The sequence below is a fragment of the Anopheles stephensi genome, chromosome 2, assembly GCF_013141755.1.
Source record: "Anopheles stephensi strain Indian chromosome 2, UCI_ANSTEP_V1.0, whole genome shotgun sequence".
NCBI classification, from domain to species: Eukaryota; Metazoa; Arthropoda; class Insecta; order Diptera; family Culicidae; genus Anopheles; species Anopheles stephensi.
In genome coordinates, this window is record NC_050202.1 from 28,273,298 (window position 1) to 28,286,355 (window position 13,058).

General features: G+C 40.8%; 1 protein-coding gene across 10 annotated transcripts in view; it reads right to left on the bottom strand.

Annotated features, from left to right (window-relative positions):
- The window catches only part of LOC118506050 (hemicentin-2-like), a 283,028-nt gene that overhangs the window by 100,453 nt on the left and 169,517 nt on the right, over positions 1 to 13,058 (bottom strand). The gene's annotated exons all lie outside the window — the stretch shown is intronic.

Below are 13,058 nucleotides of genomic sequence, written 5' to 3' on the forward strand. Positions count from 1 at the left end.
AGCCCATCCAGTCAGGTTGAAACTACCTGATGCTGCCTGATTACCACTCACGCAACACAGCATGCCCTGTGTCAACAATAACTCATAAAAGTACAACCACGTCCCAGAATGGGCGGTGAGATCAGGTCCGTTGTCACACGGCTGGCGACGACCGACCGCCGCACGGATCGCCATCCGCCTTCGACAAGGAGAACACATACCACATCTTGGTACACCTTCAACCTGCACACCGACCACAACCGTGCAAATGGCGGGTTGGCATTAAAATTCTACTCATCCGTTTCACTTGCAGTCCCGATGTTACGTACGAGAAGCGTTATCTCGCTTAATTATCAAAGCGACACGTAGTCTGGCAGCCCGCTGCTCGATCGTGCGTAACCTTCAACCGGCGGGGCGGTTACATCCCTTAAGGTCCGGCAGCACAACACCACCGGCGCTGTAGATGTCCCTGCACATGTTTGTTGCATTTGCGTAATTGCGTCGGTTTCCGAGGTAGCGTAGGTTTTGCCCCGTCTTCTGGAACAATGGTTTGTCAATGATGGTGAAGTTCGTGCGAGAAAGACAAAAAAACACAGCCATCCAACCCGACCATCACCTCGCCAGTCCCGGATTTTGTCGCGAAGAGATCAGAAGACAACAACGGACAATCTGTTGCCATCTTTGGTGAAGAAACGTTTGTTCAACATTATACGGGGTCAAATTTGAAATTACCAACATGGCTGCTGCTACCTACTACCTTCAAGACGTCACTCTCACTCTCTACAGATGCTCCGGGTCTTTCGCTCAACATTGTTCGTTTATGAGGTCCGGTAAAACAAATTGGGAGAAAATTCATCATTCACCCCGCGAAAGGGTTATCTTTGACCCGTAAAACTTTCACCGTGCATTTTGGGAAACGACCATAAATGAGTGAAGTAATTCGGAAAGGGCGACCAACTGATGCATGGATGTAACACATCAAGACAACAAATTGGACATCCCAGTTTTTTGTGTTATGCTCAGTGGCATCGATTGTTTTTGCTTGATGTGCAAGTTTCACTTTCGGTGGAGTTCGTCTCGGGTCTTTAGGCGGAATCTTATTTATTTATTGTGATAGTCATTTAGTAATAATATCGCAATATCCTCTGCTTTAAAACATATCTTTAAACATTAATAATAAGTGCAAAATCTCCGAGTATTCTATGAGTAATACCTTTCCATCCTAAGTCATGATCATTTACACTGATCATTTATCATATTCCCAGGGACAAGATTCCTTCTTGGACAGGCGGCAAACAAAAACCCTCTCAATGTCCTACATTATCAACCGGAAAACATTCCATTCGTGCCAACAAATGGTTAGCAAAACCAAAACAAAAAAACTCTTGTTAAATCAATGCAAAAACTCTACGTAATGATACAACCAGCAACATCCGGGATGCATCTGCAATATCCTCTTCTTTTTTGCTGTATGCTTTCTTGCAAAATCTTGTCATAAATCGTTCGACACAACACCCGAAAGAAAACAGTTGCTAACATGACCGAAAAAACACGACACACCGACACAAAAAGCGTCAACATAGCTCAAGCATAATTAATTACGATACAATTGATGCTTGTTTCGTAGCTCTGCTTTTTCTGCGCTGCCGGTCCTGTTAGCAAGGGGGGGGGGGTTGGGGGGAGGGTAGCAAACCGAGCGCGGTGCCTTTTGACATCGGGTGTGACATGGACAAAGTACAAAATGAAACAAAAAAAGGCTTAAATACGGTGGTGAAAAATGCTGCTGAAAGCTTAGCGAATAGAATTGTGCTGATGATGAAACAAGAAAAACAAGCGCTAGAACGATGAACATCCAAACGAACATCACACAGCCGTCCTTCTTTTTGCCCCTATTTTGTTGCTCGCTCGCCCTCTCTATCTCGATGGATAGAAAAAGGGTTTTGTAATAATTCCTCGGCGGAAGATTAAACTGAAGAAAAGATTGCCAGCAGCATAATGAAGAACATTTTCTGGGAGCAGAAGCACTGTCGCTCGCTCGGTCTTCAGGTCGGTGTCCGGCACGGGATCCACACTGACGAACGGGGTTCGGTTTGTTCTTTTGACACCTTCCACGGAGGCAAAGTGCACGTTACGTTTGTCCGATTGTTCTTCGACCGTGATTTGACAAAGTGCAACTTGTTGGTAGATTGTTGGTGGATGATTTTGTGTGTGTGTGTGTTTTTTTTTGTAACAGACTGTATAAAGTACCGTCATCGTTCTGGTCAGGTTCGGAGGGTCTGACAATGCAGTTATGTCTTGCGATTGCTACATCATGTAAACATTTCAGAAAATAAGAGCGAACGTAATAAAGTAAAAAAAAATAATCCTGAGTGGCATTTTGTTAGCTGAGGGTTCTTTGTGTGTTGAACAAAAAATGGAAACATTTGGATAAAATTGTTTGTAAAAAGAATCGTTAATGAACAACACATTTTACGGTTATTTTCGGCTACCCAAGAAGAATAAATAAATTATATTCTAAAATCTAAAATTATCTTTTTCTCTTTTTATCAAAAAAAACTGTTTTAATAGAAAATAACGAACTGAGACTGTGTGATTCTTCACCTCTTGACCAATCTTGATAAGTTTTCTATTTCTTTGTTTAATTTTTTAAATTATTTATTTATTTATTTATGCACTTGTTTATTTCTTTACTTCTTTCTTTATTTATAAACAGGGTTTATCAGTTGATAAAGCAAAAGCATCCATTTTTATTGTACGCTCCTTAGATGAAATGTCAAACAAAGCTAGTTGATATGGAAACGGCTTTAGATGACAGGTAAATCAAATACCTTTTACATGCTTTTTCAGTGGATAAGGCAATAACATCCATTTTTAGGGCAGCCTTCTTAGATGGAATGGAAAACAAAGCTAGTTAGTATGGCCAAAGTAGCCGTTGATATTGCGCGCACTTACCCGAGCGCACTTACCAACGGTTACTATGACAATGTCATCTGAGGACATCACAATAAAAGGTATTTAATTTCTGTGTCATATGAAGCCGTTTCCTTATCAACTAGCTTTGTTTGCCATTTCATCTAAGAAGCCTGCCATAAAAATGGATGCTTTTGATTATTAAGTGTAAAATCCCGTATTTATTTATTTATTTATTTATTTATTTATTTATCGTATTTTTGTTATATTCTTCGTTTTAATACGTAATTAACTAACTTAGTATGCTTTTTATGTCGATATGTCCAAACATTGTTTATTAAGCTACTCAAATTATAATTTCTGCCATTAAGGCTTAAAACTACGGTAATATTCATGTTCAATTTACAAAAAAAAAAATTACGAAAACCAAATGTGTTAATCATCATAAAGAAAAAGATGTGTATCATTCTTCTCCTTCTTTCTTTGCACTACAACCTCGAGAGGTCTCGGCTTGCCATTTCTGGCTTTTTGTGACTTAATGTTACCCGTAGCAAAGTAGGCAACCTTGCGTACGGGAAGAAGGCGGTCTGGATGGTAATTGAACTCCGGTCCTGCCGTGTAAGACCGACGCTGTTATTGCCTCGGCCACCGGACCGCCCCGTATCATTCAGGTATCATTCAGAGAATAGCAAATGCGGAAACGATAGAAAGATAGAGAAAAACCTTCTTATTCAAAAGAATAGAGAAATTTTGTTACAATATACAGTATATTACGCATCCAAAGCCAGGGGAGCTCTTGGCCTAGCAAAGTAAATCTTTAGCATCTTTAAACCCAATTAGCATGCCTCCTATATAGCGGTTCTGTGTCACATGTCGCCTGCGGATTAAGGAATCTAAAGGAAAAACAATAATCGACTTGATTCATACGACAGTGAAGGTGTAGAGCCAAATATGCGTTTCCAGGCGACTCGAGTGAAACATCTTTGAGCTCTCAATAATGTAAGAGACAGGTTTGACTACCTCGAATAGCATTTAATGTCCTTTCTTATTGTGTGAAAACCGGCGTCGCTACCAACTATTCCACAGGGACAATCTCTGTAGATGTTGATCGTAAAAGACATTGTGAGCTAGGTGGTTGAACTATCATAAACTAAGCTAATATTGAAGAAGTTGTTTAGTTGAATCTAAGAAATTATTTCATAAATCATCATTCTATAGATATGATAACAAGCTCCCAAAGTTGGACATACTGCATAATTGTATATGCCAAGTTCAGTAATAATATGATGGACAATTTTATTCAAACCTCAGTGGAATATCTAATTTAGAATATCTATATATCTGATCAAGTTCAGCATACCTGGTAGCGTACTTCATTCAACTTCCAAATAAAATGGCGTCACCCCTAGGATGAATGCAAACCATCAGTTCTCATGACAACACACCATTTGCAAGGATTGCCAAGAATATCAGGTTACGCCATGGATACAACACTTTCGAAATAATCCATCAGGTGTTGCTATAAAGCAAGAAAACCGATCGGCAGGTATTGTACGTTTTCACGGAACTAATCAACTCGCATGCGTTCCAGACGGGGCTCAGCAAACGCCAATAGTGGAGCACGGTTAGCAAGAACATTATTTTTAGAAACACGCTAATGTTCGTCAAACGGTGAAAATCGGGCATTGCTTCGCGTAAGTGATAATTGTCACATCAGTGTTTATGTTTCGTGTTTGAATTAGTTTTCAACAGGGCACGAATTAATGTTCAATGGCAATAAATAATCTCCCACCCCAAACCGAAATAGTCAATTAATATTCAAAGTAAAATACCGCATGCACCTAACCAACATTCCATTTGCCAAACCACAACCAATGACCGATAAATGCGACGCACCCGAGAATTGCGCAAGGTGAACCCGTAACCGTTCCCGCCGTCGAGACCATCGAGAACATTGTGCGGTTTTGTCCGACATCAACAACAACAACGCAAGTCGGAGGAAGTACAAATAAAGTGAACAACTGAGCAAAGCACTCGAGCAAATCACCGTCGAAGGTGCCCGGGTGAAGATGGATTAAGCAGCCACTCGAACGAGTCACACGGCGCGCGCTCTTAACCACCGAATCGATGCGGAACGGAGCCTGGCACGGGAGTGAGGCACAAACCGTCCCAGCGGTAGGTCGGTCATTCGGTCGATCGTCACCGTGATCGTGATCGCTTAATCGCCCGGCTGAGCGCCTTTTGATGCCTTCCACACTGAACGCGCCGCTTCCGTTCGACGTCACACGGGGTTGAGGGTAGAACGGAGGCGTTCGCTAAAAACCAGTTTGAGCGTGAGTGGCCAAATCCGACTGTTGAGATCGAGTCGAAGCATCCACCCGCTTTGGCCCGGCTCGGCTGACCGTATGGGAACCGTGGCTTGTTGTTGCTGGTTCTTTATCGGCATGCGTATTGGAGGAGCCTATTGCTGGGGCCGTAGCTTTATGCGGTACGGTGCTCATGTATCTGAACTTGACACTGGTCAAATGCCATTGGAGAAGCGATACGGTACGATGTCCGGATGCGAACAAGGCGATAGCCTACGAGGTGCGATCAGCTTCCAGCGGGCTTTGATAAATATGGCTTTGATGAGGACACTACGAGCGAACCTAACGGAGTAGAAATATTTGCCAGTCCAAAGCACTAACGAGCTGGGTCTGGTTAAGGCCATCGGAACGGAAAGGATAACGGATGAATTAAAAATCTGTCTCAACTCTATAAAAATCTACCATAATAGTTAAAAATAATTTAACACATCACAATGAAAGAAAAAACTCGAAAGAAACTGGAAAAATAATAACTTGTCGAGATATCCAGTACTTTATACGAATACAGTAAAGGTTAAACACAATCTGCGATTCCCCCCAACACGCTACATTTGTTTGAATCCTCCAATATTCACGCTTCGCCGGCGATAACGAGCTGACAGTTCAGCAAACAGCTTGTCAAAATTGTAGCAGTGAGCTCATGGATGAAGTGAAAAATGAGTTCATTTTTATTACCCTTATTGCCCACTAAAAATGCCCTCTACGTTTGATGCTATCCCACCGATAATGAATCACAACTGCAGCAGCACAGTGGCCAGCTGTAGCAAAAAAAAAAAAAACCCAGCGCACCAACGCACGCAACGATTCCAATTAACTTTAATCTCATTTTGGTAACGTGATATGAACGTGAGAGCATGTACCACACCTACGGATCACCATTTTTTGTTGTTGTTGATGAATTATTCTTCAATCAAAATAAACGCTATCATTTATGTGTCTCGTTTTTTTTTCTCCATCCAGCGCTGTAACACCTTGCTCAATCAGTTGCTGTCGAAACGTTGATGTGATCGGACGTGTTTTCTCTTGCGCGCGCGACTCACGAGTGATATTGTGTGTGTTTGTGTGTGTTAGTTAGCGATATTGCTACTCCTCTATTCCTAGCGAAATCCCCTTTTTTTTTTTTTTTTTTAACGTCACAGTGCACGCAAAACGACAGATTCTGAGAAAGTCAAACAATCCCAATGACGGGCCCGTCGGCGGCCGCAGCTATGTTCCCCCCACTCTCTACTATAGAGCAGAGGGGGAGAACGTTGCCATTGTATATGGATAGAAACGGCGAGTACGGAGAAAAACGGTTTTTGCTGTTACGTACAGTGGGGGAAAAAACCCTTCCCGCGAATCCATGGATACTGAGCGACACGATTAAACGTGCAATTGGTAAAATTGTTACTGGCCGACCGTTGGATTCCAAAACATTCCTGCTGGAAACACGATCAGAAAAAGTGTTTACCGAACTGCAGAAGATCAATTCCTTGATGAACGGCGACAAGATCTCAATTACACCACATCCTACACTGAACGCCGTAAAGTTTGTGTTTACGTGCAGCTCGATTGGCGCCTTAAAATCAGAAGAGATAATAGAACATATGGGAGCAGAAGGTATCACCGACGTATACAGATTCACAAAAAGAGTGAATGGCCAAATTGTGCAAACAAATGCATATGTGGTGACTATGCAAGCAGTGGCAATTCCGGAATATGTGTACATCGGGCTAGAGAAGATAAAAACAAGGGTTTATTATCCCCGACCTATGCGCTGCAACAGATGCCTCCGATTTGGCCATACTACGAAAAACTGCGCAAACAAAGAAATCTGTGCAAATTGCGGACAAGATGCCCACGGTCACTGCACAGTGTCACCAACGTGCGTTAATTGTAACGAACATCACAACACTTTTGACAAAAAATGTCCACACTACACCAAAGAAGCGGAGATTATAAAAATTAAAACCGACAACAACTGCTCCTTCCGCGAGGCTAGATTAGCATACGAACAAAACACGCATAAGCAAATGTCAAACAGTTTTGCTCAACAAAGAATCGCTGCAGCCCAAGCAATAGACCCGAAAGATAAAATTATAGAAAATCTCACTCAAACTGTTAACCTACTGAAAGACCAGATTGCTGTTCTCACAAAAACCATTGAAAAATTCACTCAAACAAAACAGAACAAAACTGAATGCCAAAACCTCATCTCGGACTCAGATACAGAAGACACCGCAGGTAACACAATTATCACAAATAAAAATAACAAACCATCCACCTTCAAGCATCCATTGACATCCTCTAGCGAAGAACTCTCGGCCAAAAAGACAAGGAAAGGACATCGTAAATAGAAAAAAAAAAAAAAAAAACAATTCATTAACCTAATCATCGCATCAGCAAATCTTTTTTAGCCTAAAATTTTAATCATGACAGCACAATCTACAAATAATTCTATCAGGACAATTTTTCCAGGTGAAACTAAACTTGTTTTGAATTGGAATATACGTAGCTTCTCAAAAAATTTAGATGAATTAAAAATATTAATAAACAAACATGAGCCGAAAATAATAACATTACAAGAAGCCTACACAAACCCTATTCTGCTCAATAGAACACCACTAAGCAGTTATCATTGGATAACTAACAATTCCCCTATCACATCCCACAGCACCTGCATGGGAATCCACAAAAGCATACCTTACACAAGAATTCGCATTAAAACTTCCATACCTTCAGTATGCATTCACATTAGAAGCCCAATAGAGTTAAATATCCTAAGTGTTTACTTATCGCCAAATTATAATAATAACATTGTAACAGAGCTGAACAACCTCCTTGCAAAAATTCCAAATCCTATCCTCATTATTGGAGATTTAAACGCACAAAACACACAGTGGGGTTGTTCCCAAACCAACAAACGAGGCACAGACATCCATAACATTTTACAACAAAATCAAATATTTCCTCTCCATAATAACCTACCTACCCGTATCGATCCTTCGACCGGTCAAATGAGCTCTATAGATCATTGTGCTACATCGGATAACATAGCATCGAGGTTTGTTCTCACTGTTGAAAATGACCTCTATGGCAGTGACCACTTCCCACTTACAGTTAAACTTAATCCTACTAATCTATACAACAATTTTCCTTCCTTCCGTCCTCGTTGGAAGTACGACATGGCGGATTGGTCAAAATATAAACAAATATTGAACAATATTCCGTGGAGCAGGATGAAGGTAAATGAACATAGATTCATTGATATAATCCTAGAGGCTGCTTCCCAAAGCATTCCTAAAAGCAGTGGGAAAATTCCCAAAAAATACGTTCCCTGGTGGAATGAGGAAGTTGCTGAAGCAATAAAAACTCGTAGGAAGTACCTAAGAAAGCTCAGGAAATTGTCAACCTCGATCACTAACGACCATATCCAACCAGCAATATTACAAAAATACAAAGAAGCAAATAAACAAGCCAAGTTATTAATAGCTAAATCAAAACAAAATAGCTGGGAAAAATTCATACAAGAAATCGATCCGTCCATATCCTCAAAGGAAATGTGGCGGCGAATAAACATTTTGAACGGCAAGAAATCCAACACAAATTTCCCTTCCCTACTCAACCCTGAAAATCCTATTAATGACTCAGTTGCCATAGCGGAAGAATTCTCAAAACATTTTCAATCCATATCTTCGAGTCATAGTTATTCCGACAAGTTTTTAAAGCACAAAAGAGCTATGGAACGGAAAAAAACATCCTTTCAAACATCCCAAGATTTACAATACAACAAACTATTTTCAATAAAAGAACTTTCTCATGCACTTAGCAAATGTAATGGAAAGTCTGCCGGACCAGATGGAGTGGGATACCCATTACTTCAACATCTACCCAGTGGTGCTTTAGAATATCTCCTCCAAATTTATAACAACATATGGTGCACAGGTAAAATCCCGCTGCACTGGAAAAACAGTTATATAATTCCTATTCCCAAACCACTTAAATCACCTTTTAACGTTGACAGCTACCGGCCAATCTCTTTATTAAACTGTATTTCTAAAATTCTCGAACGTATAGTTAACAGAAGACTCTGTCATGAACTAGAATCTAAAAACTTACTCCATAAAAACCAACACGCTTTCCGCAGCGGTCACGGTACGGAAACATATTTCGCCACACTAGAAAACATATTGACAACCGCAAAGAACAATAATAAACACATAGACCTAGCCATTGTTGACCTTGCCAAGGCTTATGACTTGACTTGGCGACATGGCATTTTACATCAATTGGAAAGATGGGGCTTCCAAGGAAATTTACCTATCTTTATACAAAACTTTTTAGAAAACCGTACCTTTAGGATTAGTATTGGCAATACATTTTCGCAAATCAAACACTTAGAAAATGGAGTTCCGCAAGGTGCTATCCTTTCTCCCACCCTTTTCCTTATTAGTATCGAGTCCCTTTTCACACATGTCCCTAATAATATCACCCCCCTCATATATGCAGACGACATTCTATTAATTTCCTCGGATGTCTCTTCCAGTAAATCGAGAAAGGCTCTCCAAACTGGCATAAATAATCTAAAAAAATGGTGTGATTCAACAGGTTTCCAAATAGCACCAGAAAAATGCAAAATCTTACGAATTTGTAAAACCCAGAAGACAAAAAATCTTAAGAAGATTTCAATAGAAAACAGCATTATTCCGAACGTTAATCAAGCTAAAATCTTAGGAATTACTCTCGACTCAAAACTATCATTCAAACCACATCTGAAAAATATCAAAACATCCTCTACATCGTACATAAATGTCTTCAAAATGATAGGATATGGAAAAATCAGGGCATCTCGTCTCATAATGATTCGATTGATTAATGGATGGCTTCTCCCAAAAATTTTGTTCGGAATAGAACTTATTAGTTTAGAGTTTGACGGTATTAATAATATTTTAGCTCCTATCTACCATTCAGCTATAAGATGCGCCACCGGTGCATTCATTACTAGCCCTATAAAATCACTTATATGTGAAAGTGGTCTTCTTCCTTTTCCACAGATAATAACACTCCGTTTGATAGGCACGGCTTTACGCAATTTAGAGAAAAGAGTAGAATGCCCGAATTTAATTCAGAGAGCAAAAGACATGTTTAAAAGGACCACTAATCATCTCCTACCAGATATTCTAAAAATAACTAGAAATTCGGAACGCCCATGGTTCCAGAACTCACATAAAATAGACTGGACTATTTACGATCAACTTAGACAAAACAATAAACAAGCATACCAAATTTCAATAGAGCATATCAACAGTAAATATTTCAACCATCACAAAATTTACACCGACGGGTCAATCTATATGAACTCCGCAGGGTGTGGCATTTACTCTGATAATTCTAGTTGCGCGATAAAACTTCCTGACTACTCATCAATTTTTTCAGCTGAGGCCACTGCTATTTATATAGCAGCAGATGAAAACATTGATCCAGACAGACCTACCGTAATTTTCTCCGACAGTGCAAGTGTATTAGCTGCAGTAGAACATGGTCGTTCAAAAGATCCCCATATTCAGGCAATAGATGCAATAGACCATGCTAAAAACATTTCCTTCTGTTGGATCCCAAGCCATACTGGTATAATAGGCAATGAAAAAGCAGATAGACTGGCAAATGAAGGTCGACAATTACCAACTGACAACTCCCCTCCTATCTCTAAGAGGGATGCACTAAAACAATGCAAATATTTAATAGAAAAATCATGGCAGAGAGCTTGGAATAAGGAAATAGACAACCTGTTGAGATCAGTAAAAGTAACAATCCAACCTTGGAAAGACCCAGATAACAACAAAGATCAAAAGATATTATCCAGATTACGGATTGGACACACAAATCTAACCCATAGCCACCTATTAGCTAAAGCAACAGCGCCACTTTGCCAGTATTGTGGAACCCAAGTCACTATACATCATATCCTAACGGAATGCCGAGGATATGAAAGGGAGCGACACCACCTTAAGTTAAATTCCAATATTGACTGCATTTTAGGACCAGATTCTAAAGAAGAGAAAAAAGTATTGAAATTTTTAAGAAAAACAAACTTATACAACCAAATATAATTAAGCCGGTAAAAAAAGGGGGAAAAAAATATAATAACAATAATAAAGAAACACACTCAACATTAGAGAGGAAAACTAAACAATGTGGTGAATTCGACTACTGCAGTAGTCTGTCGTCCACAACACAAAAAAGGACTGAGTTACCTCAACAACTCAAGTACAAACTTAGAAAAAGATTCAACTATTGAAAATAGTCTGATACTTCTAAAGTCGAAAGGAATGGGACACCTTAACGTCTCAGTAACCCTCTCACACAATTTATCCAACATTCCAATTCCTTCAACATCCACAATCCCAGTAAAAGAGACGAAAGAGACCCAAGTGGTCCAAAATCTCTATAATATTTAAACAACAACAACCTTGCTCAATGGATGATGAACATCACCCCGGTTTTGACGGTTTGGCCGGTATTGAAAGCGAGGGAAAAAGGGTTGTCTATTAAAACGGCTCAAATGACCCACCCGCCGAGGACGGAGCGGTGCGGTCAGCTAGCCGAGTCATGGTCGCGACGGCCGCTCATCATCAACTAAGGGGCGGCCGATAGAACCGAACCGAGAATAAATTCAAATCAGTTTACCATGAACATGTTTATGGGTGCTCTCGTGTTTGTCACTAGCTCATTCCATCAAGCGTTGCCCATTGGGTTGCTCAGTAGCTTCCGAGATTGCGATTAAAAGCATCCAAAGCTACCGGAAGAGTCAAGGAGGACCCTCTCAAGCGTTGCGATGGTTCGCCATACTCCCGGGGCTATAATTACTGAAGCTTACTCGCGGAAACTATGTATCCTGTCAGCGCCAAAACGATAAACGTTACCAGTGTGTGTGTGTGTGTGTGATATGGTGGCAGGTATGGTCCACCTTCATACTATATCAACCATCGGCTGGAAGTCCATATCTGGTGGACTCGCCGCTCCTATCGGCAACCGAATGGCGAATGCTTCCATTCCAGCCAGCTTCCGTGGATGGATGGAGCGAGTCATCGTAACGTAGCCTGCAATATAAAACGATAGTAAACAAATCGTGTCCCGTGCTCATCGTGCCCCTCGACACCACGCGTTCTAGCCCGCCCCGTCACGGCTGGAAGCTAATGCAGTTTATAATTACAATAGCAACGCCGATGTCGATTCGGTGTGACGCTGTACGCCCGATGTGTGAGATGGCAATTAGTAGCTACACTGATTTAGTATTCATGTCATGAAAAACTATTTCTGTGGCACAATCCACCCAACGGCGTGCGGGCTCAGTGCGAGTAATAATTCGAATCGATCCAAGGCATTCGCTCGAAACGCGGTGTTCCGGGATATTGAGCGTGGGAATGTATACAGGCATTATATAACGACCGAGCCAAGCTTCTGAGTGAATCATATCAAAGTGACAGGAAGACAGCATGGGCACGTTTTAGAAAAAAGTTCTACCGACGGTACGATCAGGTGCATCAGGTGCCCGGGAGTTGCTTTGCATGAGACAATATTTCAATCTCCAATAAACGTCACTCTCACGTACGGGCAGCTAATGAGGCAAGGTGCTTGCAGTAGTCCACCATAGCTACCCGGTGAGGATCGGTACAATACTTTGATGAAGTTATGCCATCATAAAACCGTAAAAAGAACTCCATAAAATCGCACCTATTTACAACAAAGTAATTTCCATTTCCGCCCTGCAATCTACCAGCGGGAAGAATAAATGGTAGATATTGTATTACACGCAAACGATCT